Here is a 26,509-nt window from a genome sequence, read left to right on the forward strand (position 1 = left end):
TAATACATCAGTCACTGAAAGGCAGCATACAGGTACAGCAAGCAGTGAAGAAAGCCAATGGAATGTTGGCCTTCATAACAAGAGGAGTTGAGTATAGGAGCAAAGAGGTCCTTCTGCAGCTGTACAGGGCCCTAGTGAGACCACACCTGGAGTACTGTGTGCAGTTTTGGTCTCCAAATTTAAGGAAGGATATTCTTGCTATTGAGGGCGTGCAGCATAGGTTTACTAGGTTAATTCCCAGAATGGCGGGACTGTCGTATGTTGAAAGACTGGAGCGACTTGGCTTGTATACACTGGAATTTAGAAGGATGAGAGGGGATCTTATTGAAACATATAAGATTATTAAGGGATTGGACACGTTAGAGGCAGGAAACATGTTCCCAATGTTGGGGGAGTCCAGAACCAGGGGCTACAGTTTAAGAATAAGGGGTAGGCCATTTAGAACGGAGATGAGGAAAAACTTTTTCAGTCAGAGAGTTGTAAATCTGTGGAATTCTCTGCCCCAGGCAGTGGAGGCCAATTCTCTGGATACTTTCATGAGAGAGTTAGATAGAGCTCTTAAGGATAGCGGAGTCAGGGGGTATGGGGAGAAGGCAGGAACAGGGTACTGATTGAGAATGATCAGGCATGATCACATTGAATGGTGGTGCTAGCTCGAAGGGCCGAATGGCCTACTCCTGCACCTATTGTCTATTGTCTATTGTCTATTGTCTATTTCCTCCACAGATGCTGCCTGACCCCATGAGATTTCCCAGGACTTTGAGTTTTGCTCAATACTCCAGCATCTGCACTTCCTTGTGCCTCTAGGTAGTTATTGTGATAGCTTGCCAAGTACTTTCCTCCCAATAATTGAATTAATGGAACCAAGTATCATGGAGGGGAATACAATGGAGAAGAGTATAACATTCAGTGACTAAAAGTGAATTTCTATTCCCTCTTTACCCCCCCCCCCCTCCCAACCCACCGGAGTTGTTACCTTCACAGATCTTTGGCCAGGTGCACCTCAGTTCCCAAGTGCTTCATTGTGTGTATCCTACATTCGTTACATTTTATTCTTCCCAAAATGTAACAAATCACATTTTTTGGCATTAAATTCCATTTGTAATTTCTCGGCCCAACTTGCAAATAATCAGTATCATCCTGTAAGCAAAGTCCACTCTCCCCATTATCCACAACAGCACCAAATCTTGTGTTATCTTTAAATATTAATTATATCCTCTGTATTCATATCCATATTTTTTTAATATCAATGACCGACAGTAAAGTTCTCATCAAACCACAAAGTGCTGGAGAAGTTCAGCAGGTCAGGCAGCATCTGTGGAGGAAGTGGACAGATAATGCTTCAGACTCTGGAGAAGGGTTCCAACCCAAAACATCATCTGTCCATTACCTGCAGTTTTGCTGCTGACCTGTTGAGTTCTTCCAACATATTGCGTACAGTTTTGGTCTCCTAATCTGAGGAAAGACATTCTTGCCATAGAGGGAGTACAGAGAAGGTTCACCAGATTGATTCTTGGGATGGCAGGACTTTCATATGAAGAAAGACTGGATAGACTCGGCTTGTACTCGCTGGAATTTAGAAGATTGAGGGGGGATCTTATAGAAACTTACAAAATTCTTAAGGGGTTGGACAGGCTAGATGCAGGAAGATTGTTCCCGATGTTGGGGAAGTCCAGAACAAGGGGTCACAGTTTAAGGATAAGGGAATTCTTTTAGGACTGAGTTGAGAAAGTTTTTTTTCACACAGAGTGGTGAATCTGTGGAATTCTCTGCCACAGAGGGTAGTTGAGGCCAGTTCATTGGCTATATTTAAGAGGGAGTTAGATGTGGCCCTTATGGCTAAAGGGATCAGGGGGTATGGAGAGAAGGCAGGTATGGGAAACTGAGTTGGATGATCAATCATGATCATATTGAATGGCAGTGCAGGCTCGAAGGGCCGAATGGCCTACTCCTGCACCTATTTTCTATGTTTCTATGTTTTGCTGAAGCTTCCAGCATCTGCAGGTCCTTGTGTCATCATGCAATTCAGTCACACTGCATGGAAACAGGCCCTTCGGCCCAACTTGCCCACGCCGGTAAAGATGCCCCCATCAACTCTTGTCACACCTGCTCGCATTTGGCTCATATCCGTCTCAATCCATGTACCTGACCAAATGTCTTTTGAATGGTGTTATTGCACCTGCCTCAGCTACCTCCTCCGGTAGCTCGTTCCATATACCCACCAGCCTTCATGTGAAAAAGTTGCCCCACAGGTTCCTATTGTGGTTACGACTATATGTTTTTGATTTGATTTTTACTTTAATTTGCACTACTTTAACACTCATGGCAAAAGTCCTGGAAGGGCGGCACAGTGATGCAGCTGGTAGAGCTGCTGCCTCAAGGTGCCATCCCCCGATTCAATCCTGACTTGGGTACTGTCTGTATGGTGTTTGCACGTTCTCCGTAAGACCGCATGGGTTTCTTCCGGGTGCTCCGGTTTCCTTCCACATTCTAAAGACACGCAGGATTGCTGGTTAATTGACCCCCGCAAATTGTAGTGTTCAAAGATTGGACGTGAAAGTGGGATAACATGGAACTAGTATGGACAGATGAGCAATGGCTGGTGTGGACTCAGCGAACCACAGGGGCTGTTTCCATGCTGTATCTCTAATACAAACTAAACAAAGGAAATTCAAGGAACTGCAGTTGCTGTTTTGCAACAAAAAAAAGGCACAAAGTGCTGGAGTAACTCAGCAGGTCAGGCACCATCTCTAGCGAACATGGATAGGTGACGTATCAGTCTGGAGAAGGGTCCCAACCTGAAACTATACCTATCCATACTCCCTGGAAATGCTACCTAAATGTTGCTTAACACCAGCACTTTCTGTCTTAAACTAAACTAAGTCTATTTTGCAATATTATAAATGAATGTGAATTCAAATAGATCAACAAAGCTGTTAAAATGCTGGACATGAAGAAATCTTCCGTACAGTAATTGATTGAAGTTTCATATTTTGTACAAAGTGGCAACACATTTGAAAAGCAACAATTTTTTGTTCTTAAGTTATGAAGAGGTTTTCTCTTCATTAACGTTGATGCCTGCCTTTAGCAACTGATGCTGGAACAGTGAAGACCCTGGATCACAAGGATCAAAGTTCCATGGGTTCCGAAACCAAAGGAAAAAAATGTCAGCTTAGCATCATCATTGCTGCATTTCAGATATTCATTCTGTTCAGCAATTATGATAATGGAAACATTTACAACAATTATGGGTCTTCTGGAGCTTTATGGTCGTCTGCGTGTAATGCATATTTGTGTAAAGTTATGGAAAATGTTTGTTGCTGTGACATAGCTTGTTCCACAATGCTTCTCGCTAGAGGAACATTGCCAATTCTAAGAGGGAATGCTGAGACATTCTTGTAATAATTGCACTGCACAGTCTGTACCCCTGCACTTATTTTTCTTATATTGTGCCATCCTATCGGGAATAGTGCACACACCCTCAATCATATCTGGTTTGTGGCTTTGACTTAAATATGTGTTATGGATGGATCTTAACTGTTGGTATTAGGGATTGCAATGGTGTTTAGCTGAGAAGGCAGAGTGCTTATTCCTCCACTTTATGGATATGTTTTTAGCTCTGTACAACACATAGACAGATGCTACACACGCACACGCACACACACACTCACACACATGTACCCACAAACACACACACACAAACACTCACACACATGTACGCACAAAAACACACACACACACACACACACACACACACACACACACACACACACACACACACACGGGGACACACACATTTTCGTGCGCACACACACACACGTGTACGCGCACGCACAAACACATACAAACACACACACACACACACACATGTACATGCGCACACACACACATGTACACGCACGCACACACACACACACAAACACACACACACACACACATGTACCCGCGCGCACACACACACACACACACACACACACACACACACACACACACACACACACACACACACACACACACACACACACACACACACACACACACACACACACACACACACACACACACACACACACACACACACACACACACACACACACACACACACACACACACCCCACCCACACACCCCACCCAGAGAGACCATATGGCATAATGGGGGAAGAGAGAGGAGACGGTATCTACAATTTTGAGAAGCAGAGATAGGGTAGGCAGCAGAACCTTTTTCCCAGGGTGGGAATGTCCAATACTACAGGGTATAGCTATAAGGTGAAAGGGGGAAAGTTTAATGGGGATATGCAGGGCAAGTTTTTTTTACACAGATAATGATGAGGGGCTGGAACACATTGCCAGGGGTGGTGGTGGAGTCAGATATGATAGTGATGTTTGACAGACTTTAAGATGGGTACATGAAGTACAAGGAATAGAGGGATATGGATCTTGTGCAGGCAGATGAGATCAGCTTACTTGTCATCATGTTTGGCACAGGCATTGTGTGTACTGTTCTATGTTCAATATTCTATAATCATAACCCAAATGCTTCACTGTTCCTAGTTGGCAGCACTCTTGTTCACAAAGTGTGGGTTCTGAGTCGCACTGTGGGGGTTCCGGTCCCACTCCAGTGGGGGCCTCATCACATAATCTCCATTGATGTTGCTCCAATGCTGCATTTGAGGGCCTTCACTCCTTTTTACCGACACTAAATTGAGCTGCCCATCTAATTGACATCAGAGTAATAGATGATACAGCGGGGGAACAAGCCCTGACACTCAACTTGCTCAGGCTGACTAAGATGCCCCATTGACGGCGGCACGGTGGCGCAGCGGTAGAGTTGCTGCCTTACAGCGAATGCAGCGCCGGAGACTGAGGTTCGATCCTGACTACGGGCGCCGTCTGTACGGAGTTTGTACATTCTCCCCGTGACTTGCGTGGGTTTTCTCCGAGATCTTCGGTTTCCTCCCACACTCCAAAGACGTACAGGTATGTAGTTTAATTGACTGGGTAAATGTAAAAAAAAATTAAAAAATCGTCCCTAGTGTGTGTAGGATAGTGTTAATGTGCGGGGATCGCTGGGCGGCGCGGACTCAGTGGGCCGAAGGGACTGTTTCCGCGCTGTATCTCTAAATCTAAAATCTGAAAAAAATCTACTCCCAGTTTTAGTTTAGTTTAGTTTAGAGATACAGCGTGGAAACAGGCCCTTCGGCCCACCAAGTCTGCGCTGACCAGCGGTCACCCTTGCACTGATTTTATCTTACACACTAGGGACTAGTTTTACAGAAGCCAATTAACCGGCAAACCTGCACGTCTTTGGAATTTGGGAGGAAACCAGAGCACCCGGGAGTCAACCCACGCAGGTCACGGGGAGAACGTTCAAACTCTGTAGTCACGATCGAACCCAGGTCTCTGGTGCTGTAAGGCAGCAACTCTACCGCTGCACCACCATGGCCCATCTCCCTCTAAGCCCTTCCCATCGGTGTACCTGTCCAAATGTCTTTCACATGACATATTGTGACATTGTTTTGACAAAAGTTCCCTCAATGCCCTGACTAATGTTTATCTCTTTGTAATGAAAACGACATAATTAGACCATCAGCAGGTGGCTATGTACAAAGTGGCTATGTGCTTACTACACTGATTATCCCTCATAAATACTTAATTAGCTGTGAAGAACTTGGTGAAATCCTGAAATCGTTAAAGGTGCCACAAATATGCAAGATGATACTTTCTCCTTATTGCCGTGAAATACATTAATAAGTTGCTTGTGAATTTCAATGCGGTATTGCATTTCTTTGACCCTGCTCCATGCGAGTACAGAGTGCATAGCTGCCCAGAACTCTTTAAACTAATCAGATAAGGAAGTGGAGTTGGCCAGGAGGCAAACCAAAGTTTAACGGTTATGTTCATGGCATCGCAGAGCACTTCATCCGCACAGGCACCATCAACATATGGCTTGCAGTCGAACTGTTGACACAATAACAGTTGCAACATGCTTCGCATTAGCACAATATCTCATTCTCTCTTGCGTGGACACCAATAGCTCGGACCTGCATTTTTGAAATCTGAGATGATGACCGAACATAGAACAGAGAACATAGAACAACAGGCAAACGACCCACAATGTCTGTGCCGAACATGATGCCAAGTTAGTCTAATCTCCTCTCCCTGCACGTGATCCATATCCCTCCATTCCCTTCATATCCATGTGCCTATCTAAAACCCTCTTAGATGCCACTATCATATCTGCCTCCACCCCCCCCCCCCTCTCGCAGTGCATTCCAGGCACTCACCAAACTCCATGTAAAAAATGTTCTCTGCACGTCTCCTTTAAATTCCCTCCCCCCCCCACTTATCTTAGAGCTAGCAACACCTGTCTTTCACATTTCCATGCTAGGAGAAAGGTTCTGGTCCTCAATTTTTTTACATTTAATAAAACATTAGTATTTTGCTATCCACTGGTTGATCTCCATTACATTCCACAATGGCAAGCCCAGGATGATCTCTTACCTTCTCTGTTATCTTTACATTGCCGTTCACTGTCTCCTTCCACTCCCCTCACTCCAGTTTTTCTTGCTCTCTTCACTTTTTGTGGGATTGCCATCTTTATTTTTCTTTTCTTCTTTGCTTTAGGATGAGATTTGTTGATGTTATTGAGCTTTATGAGGTGCATAGAGCCAATTATGGCAGCAGACTACTTCTTGAGTAACAGCTACAGGGCGAGGTCACTCTCATCATCTCCTTGCCCGGTCTTTCTTCTGCCCTTTTGCACAAACCTCGGCACAATGAATCCATACCCCACTACCTTTAAATGTCCTACTCCCTTCCCTTGCTTTTTAGTCTAGTTTAGTTTAGAGATACAGCGTGGAAACAGGCCCTTTGGCCCACTGAGTCTGCGCTGACCAGCGATCACCCTGTCCACTAGCACTGTCTTACATGCTAGGGATAATGTACAATCTTTACCGAAGCCAATTAACCTACAAACCTTGTAGGTCCTTGGAATGTAGGAGAAACTGGAGCACTGGGATATTCATTATGCTCAGCAATGTTGATGCCAAGTTGAAATTATTTCCATTGGTTTCGGAGCACATGGATTGCTGGTGACATCCTCCTAAAACTGCTCTACACACTGTCATGCTTCATAACTCCTTAAAGTAAGTGACCAGAGGCCTTCTCACCCTTGGTCTTTGTACCCCATTCAATTGTTTCTCTTCAAAGGAAATTAGTTGACTGATGTTTTTTCTTAAATTTTTTCCCCCAAAAAATCAAATAAAGGGGTCAATTTATGGAATAGTTGCAACAATGACTTAAAAGAGTGTAGTAATATGTGTAAATTCAAGAAAATGCTCAAAAACATTATATTTGAAAGAAACAAAATATGTGATCAGCACTGAGAAATTACTGACATGACAGTAATGATGTTTCTTGATTATATTTGTGTTTCTTTCTATGTTTTGTTTATCTGCTTCTGACTTACGATGCCGTGTTTTTTTATTATATTTTGTTTTATTGTTTTGTTTCACTTCTATTTTGGCTAGTTACGGTAATGCTTTGTTAAGTATTAAGTGTAGGCACAATAAGCTTTGGCTTCTGCCTACACCTTTTTTTTTGGTCAGCGAATATCATGTGTGATTGTATTGTTTTATTATTGATATAATGATTTTGTACTATTTAACTTTCACAATTGTATGGTCAATCTGTTGTATTGTATTGACCGGAAAAAAATAGAATAAAAAAAATAAATAAATACATCAGTCAATCAATCAATCAAATTCCTGCCTCTCTCCCTTCCTTTCCAATAAATCAAATGCCAAATTCCAGTCTCTCTTACTCTTTCAACTCCACTATTCTGGGGCATTGTTCACTCTGAATGTGAAACACAGGAGAGTAAAATGTTGCTGCAAAGATTCTAAATGCAGCTTCAAGAAGATGGGTACAAGAGAGAAATATTTTGGCTCGAGATGACCAGTCAAGAAAACAACTCAAGATTAAGAGTGTAGGAAAGAAATGCAGATTCTGGTTTACACCAAAGACAGACAAAAAATGCTGGAGTAACCCAACAGGACAGCCAGCATCTATGGATAGAAGAAATGGGTGACGTTTCGGGTCGAGACCCTTCTTCAGACTGATAGTCATGGAGACATAGAGACATGGAAGGATAAGGTGTGAAAACAAGAGAACAAAAGCAACAAAGTTCTAGGAAAAACGTAGAATAGATCATTGTTAGCTAGGGGAAGGTGACAACAAGGCATACAAATATCAAATTTATTCAGGAGGACAGTCAGACTGGTCAGAGAACTAGGATGGGGAGGGATGGAGAGAGAGCGATGCAAGGGTTACTTGAAGTTTGGGAAGTTGGAGGAACAGCACTTATTTTGCTTGGGCAGCTTACAGCCCAATGGCATGAATATTAATCTCACACCTTGTGACTTCTCACATCTTGTTTTCATACTTTACTCTTCCATATCTCTGTGTCTCCCTCTCCCCTGACTCTCAGTCTGAAGAAGGGTCTCAACCAGAAATGTCACCCATTCCTTCTATCCAGAGATGTTGCCTGTCCCGCTGAGTTACTCCAGCATTTTGTCTCTATCTTCAGTTCAAGATTAAGAATTCAATACAGGTAGGCCAAAAAGTATATAAAATATAAAAGATATAAGAATCTCATATTATTTAGCATAAATTGTTTCTCGTTACGGCCCTTATATTTAATTTATTATTTTAAAATGTATGGAACCCTATAGCATTTTAAAAGTATATTCAACCCCGAAAAAAAATAATTTTCGCGTTCTCCACAGCCAACACTGTACCATTGTGAGCTCCACCGTTCCTTGATCATGTGGCTGGCTATGATTTATTCTTTGCTTACTTTCCATTCATTTGTTCTTGATACCTTTTCCGTTTCTCTGGTTTCCCTCTTCCCCTAGCGTTCAGTCTGAAGAAGAAGAAGAATAACTCCATCCAGGACCGCAAGAAATTGCAGAGAATTGTGGACGCAGCCCAGAACATCACACAAGCACACAAATCAACCGCCCTTTCATTGACTCCATTCGCACTTCACACTGCCATGGCAAGGGCACCAGCATAATCAAAGACCTATCTCACCCCGGTCACTCCCTCTTCTTCCGACATTCTTGCCATAGAGGGAGTACAGAGAAGGTTCACCAGATTGATTCCTGGGATGGCAGGACTTTCATATGAAGAAAGATTGGATAGACTCGGCTTGTACTCGCTGGAATTTAGAAGATTGAGGGGGGATCTTATAGAAACTTACAAAATTCTTAAGGGGTTGGACAGGCTAGATGTAGGAAGATTGTTCCCAATGTTGGGGAAGTCCAGAACAAGGGGTCACAGTTTAAGGATAAGGGGGAAGTCTTTTAGGACCGAGATGAGAAAGTTTTTTTTCACACAGAGAGTGGTGAATCTGTGGAATTCTCTGCCACAGAAGGTAGTTGAGGCCAGTTCATTGGCTATATTTAAGAGGGAGTTAGATGTGGCCCTTGTGGCTAAAGGGATCAGGGGGTATGGAGAGAAGGCAGGTACGGGATACTGAGTTGGATGATCAGCCATGATCATATTGAATGGTGGTGCAGGCTCGAAGGTCCGAATGGCCTACTCCTGCACCTATTTTCTATGTTTCTATGACACCCATTAGGCAAGAGGTATAGAAGTATGAAAATGCACACCTCCAGATTCAGTTTCTTCCCACCTATTATCAAGCAACTGAACCATCCGACCGCAAACCAGAGAGCAGTCCTGACCTACTATCTACATCACCGGAGACCCTCGGACTATCTTTAATCGGACTTTAATGAACTTTATCTTGCACTAAACGTTATCGCCTTTATCATGTATCTGTACACTGTTGATGGCTCGATTGTAATCATGTAAGTTAGACACAAAATGCTGGAGTAACTCAGCGGGTCAGGCAGCATCTCTGGAGAAAAGGAATAGGTGACATTTCAGGTCGAGACCCTTCTTTAGACCCAAAACGTCACCTATTCCTTTTCTCCAGAGATGCTGCCTGACCCGCTGAGTTACTCCAGCATTTTGTGTCTATCATCGATGCAAACCAACATCGGCAGTTTCTTCCGACACACCATCTACCCTCGGACGATCATTGTTTGGATTTTACTGGACTTTATCTTGCACTAAACGTTATTCCCTTTATCATGTATCTGTACACTGTGGATGGCTCGATTGTAATCATGTATAGTCTTTCCACTGACTGGTTAGCACGCAACCAGCGGTGGCAGCAGGTGGGAGCTTCGGCGATGGCAGCGGGAGACTTAATGGAAGTAGCAGGTACCTCGGTTGTAGTGGGAGCCTTGGCGGCAGGGCTCGGCGGCAATGGGAGCCTCGGCGGAAACGAGGGCCTCGGCGGCAACGGGAGCCTCGGTGGTGGTGGGGCCTCGCGGTCGATGAGCGTGAGGGGGGAGGGGGAGACAATGGGGACCCGGCTTTGGGGGACCGCTATGAAGGACGGTGGGAGAACAAAGGGGGACCCGGTGTGGGGGAGGGGAGAGGGGCATTCTAGTTTAGAATCCTCTGCCCAGGGGATTAGTCTGTGTTTGTTTGTTTGTTTGTTTGTTTGTTCCGGTGAAGCTGTGCACATGGCAGCCAGCCAACAGTCATTTGCCTTTTTCTTTTTGTTTTCACTTTTAATTTCAAGTTGTCGTGTGCCTTGTGTGTTGCGACTGTCGGCAGATCAATTTCCCCCCGGGGATGAATAAAGTTTTATCGTATCGTATCGCATCGTAACAAAGCTTTTCACTCTTCCTCCGAACACATGACAATAAGCTAAACTAAACTAAACTAAACTAAACTGTGCAGAAAACTATTGTGTCTACAGGACTAAATTTATCAGAATACTTCCCCCGATCCCTCTTTGACTCCCATCTCCATTTACCAGTCAGCATATCCAGAATTTATTTATACATGCATTCCTCCACTTGCGCTCCACCCCACTCCCTCTGCAAACCTTCTAACCTTCCACCCTGCCCCCACTGCTAGTCAGGCAAAGCAAGAAGGCTGAGAGCACCGCCATTTGAATGCAATAAGCAGCGAACGAATGAAGAAATGACAGGCGAAGGAGTGTGACATTTGCTGGCAGGCTCATATACATAGTTAATAGAGTGAACTCAGTGGGACTGAGACAGACTGGCTCTCGCGCCATGAGAAAAGGCCAGCTTTATCAGCTGGGCACAGCTCCGCATGCTGTGTACGTTGTTGCCCGAGACACACACACTCGGTGTGAAATGGGCAGAGAAGCTAATTGAAGTGACTGGAGTGAACATTGGTAAAACTGTCGATCAATGGCTTACGAGCGCCAGTCAATTATTAGTGAATAAATTGTTAACAGGCAGAAATATTTGTGCTTCGCTCAGTTTAATTTATTCAAATATAATTCGCAGATACTTCTTTGAATCCATGATTGGAAACTTGGCTGGGTTTTGGGGACCCTCAGTGAAAAGTGCTTATTGATCATTATTGAATCATAAACAATTTGAGGTTTGGGTTTAGGTTTATTATTGTCACATGTACCGAGGTTAAGTCCAAGGCAGTGTGAAGTGAAGATGGAGTCAATGGTGGGAAATATTGGCTTGTATGCTATCCAAACATATCAGATGTGCTAAACATAGATACAATCTGCTCAGACATAAATACAATATATAGAGCGAAGGAGAAGATACAAAGTGCAGAATTTATTTCTCAACATTGTATTGCATTGTAGCGCATTAGTTTCTTAGACAAAGTCCAATGTTCTCAACAGGGGTCGAGATGAATTGAATAGTACCCTAGCTTATGGAAGGACCATCCAGAAACTTGATAACAGAGGGAAGGAAACTGTTCCCGAGTCTGGTGGTATGCACCTTCAAGCTTCTGTACCTTTTCCCCGATGTGAGCAAGGAGAAGAAGGAATGATTGGGGCGGGCCAAGTCTTTGATTAAGTTGGCTGCTTTTCCGAGGCGGCATGAAGAATAAATTGAGTCCATGGTGGGAAATACTGTTTGCCGTTGAAATATGATCTCTTGCAGTTGAATAACCTGCTGACCCTCCATGTCACAACAAATGTGTGAACAATGACTACACCAGCAACCGCAGATACAGAAACCTTGAGCAAAACACAAGTGCAAGAAGAACTTAACGAGTCAGGTAGCATCCGCAGAGGGAATGGACAGGCACCCTTCTTTCAGTCTGAAGAAGTATTCTGACCCAAAACGTCACCTGTCCACTCTCTCTCCAGATGCTGCCTGACCCAAGATTACCAATCAATAGATAGACACAAAATGTTGGAGTAACTCAGTAGGTCAGGCAGCATCTCCGCAGACTTGGCAAACAGGGCTATCCGGCATGGCGTGCAAAGTTTTAAACAAAGTGCCACTGGCCATAGTGCTATCAGGCTTTAAACATAACTCTACCGGCCCAGCTCCATCAGCCACGGACTGTCCGCACAAAACTCTTATTACACTGACCCTCTGAGTTACTCCAGCATTTTGTGTCTGTAGGTCAAAGTGCCGGTAGTGCTTTGATCTTCCATGTGAACTAGTATCTGCAGTTCCTTTCCACACGAGACCTATCTATATTGCCCAGGGATGTTCTCTGACCTGCTGAGTTACTCCATTACTTTGTATAACTTTTAAAAGAAATAATACCATCATATTTCCAAATGGAGCCTAGCGTCCGGACTGCCTAAAGTTCACTGAGACGCCCTGTGATGCATCTGACTGGCGATATGGTGTACCTCAGCCCTCGAATTAATGGACGTCAGCCCTTGTGTAATCTCTCAGGTCAATACATTGGCACAGCGGTAGAGTTGCTGCCTTACAGCCTTACAGCGTCAGAGACCAGGATCTTGACTATGGGTACTGTATGTACAGAGTTTATATGTTCTCCCTGTGACACCATGGGTTTTCTAACACTCCAAAGAGACACCATGGGTTTTCCCACACTCCAAAGAGATACAGCTTTGTTGGTTAATTCGCTTTGGTAAAAATGGTAAATTGTCCCCAGTGTGTAGGATAGTGTTAGTGTACGGTGGGATCGCTAGTCAGCACGGACCCGGTGGGCCGAAGGGCCTGTTTCCACACTGTGTCTCTGAACTAAACTAAACTATACTGAAGAAGGGTGACCCGGAACATCACCCAACCCTTCTGTCCAGAGATGCTGCCTGTCCCGCTGAGTTACTCCAGCATTTTGTGTTTATCTAAACTAAACAAATCTAAATGAAACAAAATGAAACAAAACTAAACTGAATTAAAGTAAAGTAAAGTAAATTAAAGTAAAGTAAAGTAAAGTAAAGTAAAGTAAACACGATGTGATACATCTGACTGGCGATATGGTCCATGTATCTACTCAGGTCAAATGTCAAAAGGCTTGTCAACGGCAGATTGTTTTCATCAAGGTGACAACCATCAGACGCTGAAGACCTGGAACCAGTGGATCTGATGTCCCTCAGTTAGCACAGTTAACCAAACACCCAGCAGCTGCTCAGCGATAAGGATTAAAGCCAAGGGCTGATACAGCTTGACTTGGAACACAATGAAATTGAAGGGTTGTGAAAGGAAGGAGGAGGTTACCAAAATACCACCTATCTCAATCCTTTTTTACCTCTAATGTATAATTGATCACTAAGAGAAATGGCCAGTCTTGACATGGCTTCCTGATTGTGATTATATATAATTTTCGGGGATGAGACCTGCTCAGACAGCAGGAGTGTGGCAGCCAGGGAGAGTTCCTGCTACCTTTCGATCATGGCTTTTGCTTCTGATCGTCCGATGAACCTGGGAACAGATGTAGTTCTGACCCACGTGTGAAATTTACTCATTAACTTGGCCCAGTGATGAGGCTTGACCTCATTCAGAGGAGTGCTGAATGTGCCACCATTTTATCTTCTTCTGGAACTGTATCACTCAGTGGCACAGTGGTGCAGCGGTAGAGTTGCTGTTTCACAACACCAGAGACCAGTTTGATCCTGACTACGAGAGATCTATACAGAGATAAAATTTAATCAGGGGGGACAGTCAAACTGGTTGGAATTTTTTTTATCTCTGTATGCTTCATTGTAACCTTCTCCAAACTAACAATGATATATTCTACATTTTTCATGAGCCACATCCCCTTTAATGTCTCATTTTCACACCTTACACTTCCTTATCTCTGTGTCTCCCTTCTTCCCTGGCAGTCTGAAGAAGGGTCTCGACCCGAAAAGTCACCCATTCCTTCTATCATGAGATGCTGCCTGTCCCGCTGAGTTACTCCAGCATTTTGTGTCTATCTTCGGTGTAAACCAGCATCAAGAGAACACACAAGATAGTTAAAGTCCAAATGCTTGCACAATGTACAGTGAGTGTCTGTTATACAGGACTTGTGATGTTTGTGAGTGCCATTTTAGCAGCTCATTGGACTGAAGATAAAAGACATCTCTGAAGGTCTTTAATTATTACACTGCACATGGCCTTGCAAAGCATCTTCCACTAAACTTTAAACAAATGACACTTTCACATGATAAACAGAACAGGCGATGCATTGTATCTTCATGGATTACTTTACTTTTATCTGAAACAATCAGGTATCAATTGCCTTTCAAATCAAGATGTCCCTAAGCTCAGCGCATGCTTAGAGATACAATGCAGAAGCAGGCCCTCCAGCCTACTGAGTCCACGCTGATCTGCGATCACCCCGTACACTAGCACTACACTACACACAAAGGACAATTTACAATTTTACCGAAGCCAAATAACCTAATAATAATAATATATTCCTTTATTCGTCCCACACCGGGGAAATTTACCTGTTAACCTGCACGTCTTTACAGCGTGGGAGGAAACTGGTGCACCCGGAGAAAACCCATGCAGTCACAAGGAGAGAACGTACAAACTTCGTACAGACAGCACCCGTAGTCAGGATTGAAACCGGATCTCTGGCGCTGCAAGGCAGCAACTCTACCACTGCGCCACTGTGCTGCACCTTATCTCGTTAGTTATCCAAGTGAAATCCTTTCCAAGTGACTAAAAGTAAAATAAACAGAAATTCTGGGTTATGCGTCGATCAGCCAGCGACTTTGGGAAAAAAATGGACATGATTTCAGGTCAGACCAGGGAAAAAAAGACATGAAAGAAAATGGTAGACCAGTGGTGGCAATGAGGGGAAGAGGGGAAGAGGGGAAAGTAAATTAGAGTGGGAGACAACAAAGAAAAAGAGGAGAGATGAAATGTTCATTAGTTCGTAAGTGATAAGAGCAGAATTAGGCCATTTATCCCATCAAGTCTACTCTGCCATTCAATCATGGCTGATCTATCTCTCCCTTCTAACCCCATTCTCCCCACTTCTCTCCATAACCCCTGACACCTGTACTTATCAAGGCCTTCTACGCCCGCACCTCCAGACTCAGGAACAGCTTCATCCCCAGGGCCATAGCCGCTATGAACCGGATGGTCACATCGCACAGTGAACCGGCACAGATCTACTTGCACTTTATTCTGTTTTAAAACTGTTCTAATTTGTTTCATTGGGTTGTTTAAATTAATACTGACTAGCTAATTAATTTATTGCATCGTATGGGAGGCGCATTCCCAATCTCGTTGTACCCCTGTACAATGACAATAAAGATATATTGTATTGTATCTCTGCCTTAAAAATATCCATTGACTTGGCCTCCACAGCCATCTGTGGCAATGAATTCCACAGATTCACCACCCTCTGGCCAAAATGATAAAGAGGTAATGGTACAAGTCAAGAAGGCTGGTGATAAGATAAACAAAAGAACATAAAGATGGGTTCAAAATAAGTGGAAATGAAAATGGGAAAAAAATATTTGGCCTTTGTTGATTGCTGTGTTGACACCAGCAGTTATTGCTATATTGTAGAATCTAGGAAATCTGCAGGTGCTGGTTTACATAAAATAACATAAGGTGCTGGAGTAGAAACTCAACGGGTCAACCAGCATCTCTGGAGAACATGAATAGGTGACGTTTCAGAAGGGTCCTGACCCGAACCGTCACCTAACCATGTCCTCCAGAGATGCTGCTTGACCCGCTGAGTTACTCCAGACCTTTGTGCCCTATCTGCGACAGTCTACATGCAACATTGGATCAAGAACCGAATGTGTTTAACTGTTAAACATATAAGCAATAAAAAAAATCCAGTTCTCACTTGCTGCAGCTTTACAGGCCCGATAATGCATTAACACACACATAAACATACAATAAATTAATTAATGGAGACGTATTTCAAGAGTGAGGCCACATGCAAAATGGAAAAACAGTAGCTCATATTCCACTTGGGTAGCTTATAACCCAAAGGTTTGAACAGTGATTTCTCCAATTTCAAATAACACCACAAACTCCCCCGCCCCCACCCACCTCACTGGCCACTCCTTTCCCCTACGCTCCCCACCCCTCTGTGCATATATTTCTCCCACCATCTCTCACCACCCCAATCACACCGCTCTTTCCCCTTTTCCACATGCTCATCTGCCATTTCTAAGTCCCACATTCCCCTTTTATCCTCCTCTTTCCTCCCTCCATCCCCTTCTACCCATATCCCTCCCTCTGGTTAAATTCTTCTTTCCTTATCCGACATCCTTTTGTCTCCTCTTCATCTCTAGCCTCCGTTACAGACTCCACCCATCTGCCAATCAACCCCCTCACCCCCCCCTTCACATATCCACCTACCATTTGCTAGGCTTCGTCCTACTCCAACCTTTCTTTTCCACCTCTCTCCCCCCCGCCCACTCCAATCAGTCTGAATAAAGGTCGCAACCCGAAATATCACCTATCTATATCCTCCAGAGATGCTGCCTGAACCGCTGAGATACTCGAGAACTTTCTGTCTATTTTGTAAGCAAGCATCTGCAGTTGCTTGTGTCTATCACTGACCAAAGATTGTTCTACTCACACCTCTCTTCTCCAGCTATGAGTCTGAGGAGGGAACCCAATCAGAAATGTTGTCTTTGGTTTAGTTTAGTTAAGAGAAACAGCTCAGAAACAGGCCCTTCAGCCACCGAATCCGTGCCAACCAGTGATCCCCACACACTAACACTATCCTGCACGCACTCGGGACAATTTACAATTATACCAAGCCTGCAAACCTGTGTGTCTTTGGAGTGTGGGAGGAAACCGAAGATCTCGGAGAAAACCCACGCGGTCACAGAGAGAATGTACAAACTCCATAAAGACAGCACCCGTAGTCGGGATTGAACCCGGGTCTCCGGCGCTGCAAGTGCTGTAAGGCAGCAACTCCACCGCTGCGCCACCGTGTCTATCCGCTTCCTCCACGGAGGCTGCCTGACCTGCTGAGTTCCTCCTGCACTTTTGAATTCTTACTTAACAATCAGTAATACTTGGTAACCAGACAATTGAGTCAGATTGCGTGGAGCTCCAAGTGACCCCAGTGGTGCAAGGGGGCAAAGTTCATTTTCTCATCATCCCGGGCGCACGGTGCTTTAAGTTCACCGTTACTGACTACGCTAAACAAAACGTTGGTCCCTGCCAGTAAAATAAAAACAAATTAAGCGCGAGAGCAAGAGCAGAATTTCTGCCTTGCTAGTCATGTCTACTCCGCTCAGCAGGAACGGTTTAACACCTTCCCAGCTGTGTGGAGATAAAGCCCTTAGTCCTGTGCAGACTGGCTCCAAGCTGTCTCCTGTTAATCAGCTTTTAACAGGAGTGGGACAGATAGCGGGTATGGAAAGAGCAGTTAAGCACATCATATATCCCTTTGAGGACTGTGACACCTTGCTATTTACTTGTCACTATATCTCCACCTATGACTCAATGTTCCCAATGTAATCCCTTCCGTTTTTTGACAAGATATCTTTTATTTCTTTTGCGCAGACGGAGTGTAATTTTGCTGCAAATTTTATAACATACTGTAGTTGCTTGAACAATGCAATAAGGGTTTATGGAATGATAAACAGAGTTCTGGTGAGCTCTTTAGTCCGTACCCCATGTTTTGACACAAACCCACTGAACTCTCATCACCAAAAGATGGACACAAAATGCTGGAGTAATTCAGCAGGACAGGTAGCGTCTCTGGACTGAAGGAATGGGTGATGTTTCGGGTTGAGACCCTTCTTCAGACTGAGAGTCAGGGCGATACAGAAATAAGGAAGTGGTAAGTGTAAGGAAAATGAGACATGAAAGGGGGTGGAGATCAAGGAAAATGTAGAATAGATGTGAGCTAGAAGGTAACAACAAAGCAAACAGAGATAAAATGTAATTGGGGACAGTCAGACTGGTCGGAGAACTGGGAAGGGGGTCGGAGGGAGGGAAAGCAGGGGTTACTTAGAGAAGTCAATATTCATACTGTTGGGGTGTAAGGTGCCCAAGCAAAATATCTCCTTGCATCATGGGGTATGGGGAGAAGGCAGGAACGGGGTACTGATTGAGAATGATCAGCCATGATCACATTCAATGGCGGTGCTGGCTCGAAGGGCCGAATGGCCTCCTCCTGCACCTATTGTCTATTGTCTATTGAAAGATTCATCATATTCATCTATTAAACCTGTCAGGTGGTCCACTCAAGTCCTGAACGTCACCCCTGGGACCTATGTTACATTTCTCTTCAGGTATGGAGTGACCTAATCTTTGTACTTCCTACGAATCTTCCCAATTCTATTTAAATGACAACATCTCATTGAATACAGAAGGAAAGAACTGCCCATGCTGGTTTATTCCAAAGATAGGCACAATGTGCTGGAGCGACACAACGGGTCAGGCAGGATCACGCGAGAAAAAAAAGGATGGGTGACATTTCGGGTTGGGACCCTCCTTTACTGGAGAAAAAGGTTAGATGATGTTTTTGACCCAAAACATCACTAATCTACAAACTCCAATTTATTTCGGATGACGGAGGAAACTGGAGCACCCGGTGGAAACCCATGTGGTCGCAGGGAGAACATGCCAATTCCGCACAGACAGGACCCTGAGGTCAGGATTGAACCTGGGTCTTTGGCGTTTGTGAGGCTGCATTCCTGTTTATTGACAGATGTTCGCAGTTTGGCCGACAGAATGTCTCTGTGACATTCATATGACCATTGCACTGTGAACACATGGGCTGGCCAATGAGATAGCAGCGGAGCTTCCACAGTGTCCAGTCATCTTACTTCAACGGAACAGAATCTGTTGGCAAATCGACTATGAATTGAAGACTCTCAGTGTTATTAGTGTGCTGAGGAAAAATGCCAGAGATGTTCTTGCAAAGATTCGGTTGGGCATCGACATTATGGACGACATAGAAAGTTGTGAGTTCACCTTCAATCCGCTCAGCAACTTTCAGAACATGAATGAATTCTCCACAGAAAGTTAGGACACTCTCACCATGAAGAAAGAACACATCTAATGATAAGATTTCAGGCTCTGCAATGGTAGACTACAGCAATTTTTAGATTTTTTTTTTAGGTTTAGAGATACAGCACGGAAACAGGCCCTTCGGCCCACCGAGTCGACGCCGCCCAGCGATCCCCGCACATTAACACTATCCTACACACACTAGGGACAATTTTTACATTTACCCAGTCGATTAACCTACAAACCTGTACGTCTTTGGAATGTGGGAGAACGTACAAACTCCGTACAGACAGCGCCCGTAGTCAGGATCAAACCTGAGTCTCCAGCGCTGCATTCGCTGTAAGGCAGCAACTCTACCGCTGCCCCACCGTGCCGCCCTTTGGGCAGAAAAGGATGTCAAAACTGAAAACGTAGTAAAATGTTCTTTGCTGTTTCTGAAGTTTGCTGTTCCTTTTCCTTTATTTACTTTTAATCCTGTAATTCGTTCTTTCTCTCCTTCTGGGATATCTGTGATTTGTCTTTCACTTTAATTCCCATTCTGCTTTTGTTGTTCTTTCACATATCATCCACTCTCATTGGTTAAGGAGTGTCCTTTACCAAGGAGTCACGCCGACCTCTCTCCCTCTCTTTGTCAAATAACATTTTCAAAGACTCTTTTCAATTTAATAAACATAAAAACGATCTTACCGATCTACAAATACAAAATCAAGTTCATTGAGAAAATGATTCCCTCCCAACTACCTCCTCTGAGGGATAATGATAATGCGTGACTTGCAATTGGCATCTGAAGGGAAAAACAAAACAATTTTGGTTAATATAAAAGTAACAAAAAGACATCATGCGTTATCACAAAGCTCCATACATGCGGGAAATTAGGGTGTTATTCTTCTTTCAGCTAAATAGCAAGGACAAAAAATGAAGGAGGAGGAAACAAGAGGAGGTGTAGCAAAGCAGAAACTGCCTGGAGATGCAAGGAGCTGCAGATGCTGGAACCTTGCATAGAACACAAAATGCTGGAGTAACTGGATAGGTCAGGCAGCATCTCCGGAGGACATCGATAATGACGTTTCGGGCTGGAAACCTTCTTTTGTCTGAAGAAGAGTCCCGACCCAAAACAGTGTCTACCCATGTCCTCCAGAGATGCTGCCTGACCTGCTGAATTGCTCCACTAATTAGTGTGCAACAGTCTGTGACAGACCTAAATATTGACAACATTTAATTTTCCTTTACTCAATATCTGGAGAACAAAGAGGGAAGGTGGATGAGAGGGGAGAGAGAGAGGGAGAGAGAGAGAGGGAGAGGGAGAGAGAGAGAGAGAGAGAGAGAGAGAGAGAGAGAGAGAGAGAGAGAGAGAGAGAGAGAGAGAGAGAGAGAGAGAGAGAGAGAGAGAGAGAGAGAGAGAGAGAGAGAGAGAGAGAGAGAGAGAGAGAGAGAGAGAGAGAGAGAGAGAGAGGAGAGAGAGAGAGAGAGAGAGAGAGAGAGAGAGAGAGAGAGAGAGAGAGAGAGAGAGAGAGAGAGAGAGAGAGAGAGAGAGAGAGAGAGAGAGAGAGAGAGAGAGAGAGAGAGAGAGAGAGAGAGAGGCGAACTCCGCCTGTTGAAGAACTGGTCTCTCTCCTCTGTACAGAGTATAAAGTTTTTGCACGGGCGATGGGCTCCGTACTATCCCAAATGATCCACCCTGACCAGTCCTATACAGTCCCTGGTCGGTCCATCCAAGATAACATCCATTTGGTTAGGGACCTGATCCATCTGGCCCAGGGCACTGGTCAGTCAGCTGCTTTTCTATCCCTGGATCAGGAGAAGGCTTTTGACAGGGTGGACCATGATTACCTCTTCGGGACACTGCAAGCGTTCGGTTTTGGACCGCATTTTGTGGCCCGGGTCCGGCTTTTGTACACCGCAGCAGAGTGTCTCGTGAAGATTAACGGTGCATTGTTGGCTCCAATTCGCTTTGGGAGGGGGGTACGCCAGGGGTGCCCCATGTCTGGGCAGTTGTACTCGGTCTGTGTGGAGCCATTCCTGTGTCTTCTTAGGAGGCGGTTGGCAGGCCTGGTTCTACCAGGACCGGGGGTGGAGGTGGTTCTCTCGGCCTATGCCGATGACATTCTCCTTACGTTCACTGATCCTGTTGACCTGCGGAGGATGCGCGAATGCCAGCAGGTGTTCTCAGCTGCTTCGTCCGCTAGGATCAACTGGAGTAAGTGCTCCGGACTTCTAGTGGGCCAGTGGCAGGTGGACTCCCTGCCGGAAGAGATGAAGGATTATGCGTGGAGTACCACGCACCTCCTCTACCTGGGGATCTACCTGAGTCCCACTGAGGATGCTTGGCCGGCGAACTGGCAGGAGCTAGAGACGAAAGTCGTCGCCCGGCTGGGACGCTGGTCAGGCTTGCTTAGGGTTATTTCTTTCCAGGGTAGGGTGCTGGTCATAAACCAGCTGGTGGCCTCAATGTTATGGTACCGGCTGGCCACTCTTGTCCCGCCCTCTACCTTTGTAAATGCTGTACAGAAGAGGTTAGTGGATTTCTTTTGGGGAGGGAGGAAACACTGGGTCTCAGCCGCAGTCCTGAGTCTCCCGCTAGAGGAGGGTGGCCAGTCCTTGGTATGCGTGCGTACGCAGGTGGCGGCTCTCCGTCTCAGGACTCTGCGGAGGTACGTGTACGCGGAGCACCCTCCCAGGTGGCACGCTCTGGCCACGTATTTTTTCCGCCAGGGCCAGTGCCTAAGGGGGGTTTGGCGGCTCCCGGTGGCGGGCATCAGTCGACCCGCCTCGCGGGACATGCCAAGCTTTTACCGCGATGTGTTGAGAGTGAGGAATTTGGTCATCTTCAGTCAGCGCGTTGCTCCTCAGGGAGAGGGGGGTGTTGTGGCTGTGGTGGGGGCCGGTCCTCACGCTGTCGTGGTGGGTGTTGGGGAGCGGCGTGTGCTTGGAGTGATTCCGGCCGAGCTTACCCCCGCTCCGCCGGAACTGCTCATCGGGCCCAGGCTCTGGAATATTTCCCGGGAGCCGGCCCCACACAACTTGAGCCGCCTCTCCCAGATGCCCAGCGTGCCGTTCTGTGATGCAGGCAGACGTTTACTGTATAGGATGCTCCTGCACACTCTGCACCTCCTCGCCTTCGTCTTCCGTCCGGATACGCCGTGGCGATCCGTGTTACCACCTGATGGCGGGGGTGGTCCCCAGTGGAGGTCTCTCTACAAGGGTGTCCTCCCCCTTTACATCGGGGACCTGGGGTGGAGAGTGTTGCACAGAGCCGTTGTGTGTAATAAATTTTTGAGCCGGTTCACGGACTCGCCGGCCGCCTGTATTTTCTGCGGCGAGGAAGAGTCCGTGTTCCACGTGTACATGGAGTGTGTGAGGTTGCTGCCCCTGTGTGCATATCTGAAGGGGTTGCTCCTCAAGTTTTGGCTGCATTTCAGTCCTACGATCCTGGTGTTTGGGCTCGGGGCTGGGAGTGGGGAGGGCCGGTCAGGAGGGTGGGATTTCCCTGTCGGTTTGCTCTTGGGCCTGGCCAAGATGGCCATTCGTGGGTCCAGGCAGCGGGCGGTCGATGGTCTTGCCAGAGTGGGCTGCCTCCCCCTCTTCCGGGCCTACGTCCGTGCGCGCGTGTGACCCTAGAGAGGGAACACGCGGTGTCCATGGGGACTCTGGAGGCCTTCCGTGAACGCTGGTCACCGCGGGGGGTTGAGAGCATTGTAAATAATGAAGGCAACGTTGTATTATAATGATTGCATGATGTTTTGTAATCTCTGATTGTGGTTTTGATGTGATGTATCATGTGATTGTGCTGAATAAAGTCTTTGGAAAAAAAAAAAAAAAAAAGAGAGAGAGAAAGAGAAAGAGAATCATAGAGTCATGGAGTCATACATCATGGTAATAGGCCTTTCGGCCCAACTTCGTCCGGCTTATCAACATGCCCCATCAACACCAGTCCCACCTGCCTGTTTTTAGTCCATATCCCTTTAAACATACACTATCCATGTACCTATCTGAATGTTTCTTAAAATATGCAATAGTACCTGCCTCAACTACCTCCTCTGGCAGCTTGTTCCAGACACCCACCACACTTTGTGTAAAAAGTTACCCCTCAGGTTCCCATTAAATCTTTCCCCCATCACCTTAAAACTATGTCCTCTGGTTCCCTTTTTTTTTTAACCCAGAGTAGGAAATCAAGGCCCAGAGTAGGGAGAAGGGAATAGAAAGAGATTGGGCGAGGGGTAAAATTATGGTGCTAAAAAAAATGAGTTCTATGTTGGCCAGATCACCGAAGTTGCTTCTTGCTGTTTTGGGTTGTTGAATTCTGAAAATTAAGGCTAGATTGTCATATGCTTCACTCATCAGGAGTTTGGAATTATGTTGCATCCTGCAACCTGCTCCAAATAATTGAATAAAAAGTAATAAAAAAGGAACTAAAGATGCTGGTTTATACCAAAGATAGACACAAAATGCTGGCGTAACCCTGCGAGTCAGGCAGCATCTCTGGAGAAAATGGCAAGGAAACCTTAGTTTTGTGTCAGGACCTTAGTTCAGACTGATTGTTGACGGGGGACGGGGAAGCAAGAAAAGACATTTCGGTTTATTTCAGTTGATAATGATTATCGGTCAAGATGTCGGGGGATTTTCTTTCCAATGCAATACAAGGTCTGGTTCCTTCTTGTCTTTAAATTTGAATGTTATTATTAAGGGGTTATTAAGGGGTTGGACACGTTAGAGGCAGGAAACATGTTCCCAATGTTGGGGGAGTCCAGAACAAGGGACCACAGTTTAAGAATAAGGGGTAGGCCATTTAGAACGGAGATGAGGAAAAACTTTTTCAGTCAGAGAGTTGTGAATCTGTGGAATTCTCCGCCTCAGAAGGCAGTGGAGGCCAATTCTCTGAATGCATTCAAGGGCGGCACAGTAGCGCAGCGGTAGAGTTGCTGCTTTACAGCGAATGCAGCGCCGGAGGCTCAGGTTCGATCCTGACTACGGGTGCTGCACTGTAAGGATTTTGTACGTTCTCCCCGTGACCTGCGTGGGTTTTCTCCGAGATCTTCGGTTTCCTCCCACACTCCAAAGACGTACAGGTATGTAGGTTAATTGGCTGGGTAAATGTAAATGTAAAAATTGTCCCTAGTGGGTGTAGGATAGTGTTAATGTACGGGGATCACTGGGCGGCACGGACTTGGAGGGCCAAAAAGGCCTGTTTCCGGCTGTATATATATGATATGATGATATGATGATATGATAGAGAGCTAGATAGAGCTCTTAAGGATAGCGGAGCCAGGGGGTATGGGGAGAAGGCAGGAACGGGGTACTGATTGAGAATGATCAGCCATGATCACATTGAATGGCGGTGCTGGCTCGAAGGGCCGAATGGCCTCCTCCTGCACCTATTGTCTATTGTCTAATGTTCCTCTGTTCGACAGCGTAAGGGTTAATCATAACTTCTGATGACAAGACTATTGTGATCTCTTTCTGTTTCTGTGATGAGACATCTTTCATGGCACTTGACAAGAGCTTGACACCTCAATGGAACAACCGTAATGTAGTGAACCTGACCACGAAGGAGAACAAATGGTGCTGGAACAAGCTGGACCTATTAAATCTACAGCGGCTTTACTTCAGAAACCCCTCCCCTAACCCGCACACACGCGCACACACACACTCAGATTATTTTTTGGCAATGCCATCATTGGAGATTTGTTTTTTCTCATGTCAAATCTGTTTGCTTCTGCAAAATCCACTGTTATTAAAGAATCTCATCAGAGGCTTTGCAGCTGACAAAACAAACTTCAGGGAAAGCTGCAAACACCCTGAAAAATGGCTGCTGAATGTAAAATAAACTGATGGGAGATTCTCTTAAACTGTCAACCATTTCTCATCCCCTTGACTGTGCGTTTTGAGATTTCCTGAAGAGTATAATTTTACTGAGAAGGGTTCAGTATTTGTCCGTGTTAAACCTATTTATTATTACAGTGCAAGGAATTTTGCTGTGAGTTTTTACTTTATTTTTGCAGCTTCTTATAAAAAGGAAAATAGAACGACTGAGGTGATTTGACAACCAGTGTGGGCACCAGGTGCAGTCAAACCAGACCTAGCATGGCCAGGTAGAGTGCAAAACCTCCTTGTCACAGGTCCAATGTGCCTCAGTCCACATCTCTGACAATTCTCCATTTTATGTTTGAGTTTAGTTTTGTTTAGTTTATGTCACATGTACCGAAAAGCTTTTGTTGCGTGCTAACCAGTCAGTGGAAAGACAGTACACGATTACAATCGAGCCGTCCACGGTGTACAGAAGATACATGATAAAGGGAATAACGTGAATAACGTTTAGTGCAAGATAAAGCCAGTAAAGTCCAATCAAAGATAGTCCGAGGGTCTCCAATGATGTAGATAGTAACTCAGGACTGCTCTCTTGTTGTGGTAGGATGGTTCAGTTGCCTGATAACAGCTGGGAAGAAACTGTCCCTGAATCTGGAGGTGTGCGCTTTCACGCTACTGTACCTCTTGCCCGATGGGAGAGGGGAGAAGAAGGAATGGCCAGGGTGTGACTCATCCCTGATTATGCTGGTGGCCTTGCCTAGGCAGCGTGAGTATAAATGGAGTCTATGGAAGGGAGGTTGGTTTGTGTGATGGTCAGGGCTGCGTCCACAATTTTCTGCAATTTCTTGTGGTCTTGGATGGAGCTGTTCCCAAACCATGCTGTGATGCATCCTGATAAAATGCTTTCTATGGTGCATCTGTAGAGGTTGGTGAGAGTTGTTGCGGACATGCCAAACCTCCTGAGCCTTGTAAGGAAGTAGGGACTTTGGTGTGCTTTCTGCTGGTTAGCCTCCAGTAGTTCTGTACTGTTCCCAGGTCCTTTTGTCAAACATGTCGAGCTCAGTTGGCCATGTTTCTTTGACCCATTTCTCATGTTGTGGTTCCATTGTGCTCTTCCTAATCACAGCCACAGATTAAAACCATTAAAGTGTGCCGTGAGTCTGAAGAGCAAATTGTGGGTTTTGGTCAACGGGCATGCGGATTGATTGGAGAGTGTTTCAAGTTGTAACCTAATGGAGCAGGGGTCCAGTGGTTTATATATAAACAATGATGGATTGATAAGATTGATAGGATTGATTTATCAGTTGAGTCATAACCCAAAAGCCCTCATGCTTTGCCTATAAGGTTAACTCTATGTGAGACTCAGTGGTAGTTGGTAGCCTGAATGTACAGTAGGATCTGAAACATCAGCTATTCATTTTTTC

The sequence above is a fragment of the Rhinoraja longicauda genome, chromosome 22, assembly GCF_053455715.1.
Source record: "Rhinoraja longicauda isolate Sanriku21f chromosome 22, sRhiLon1.1, whole genome shotgun sequence".
NCBI lineage: Eukaryota > Metazoa > Chordata > Chondrichthyes > Rajiformes > Arhynchobatidae > Rhinoraja > Rhinoraja longicauda.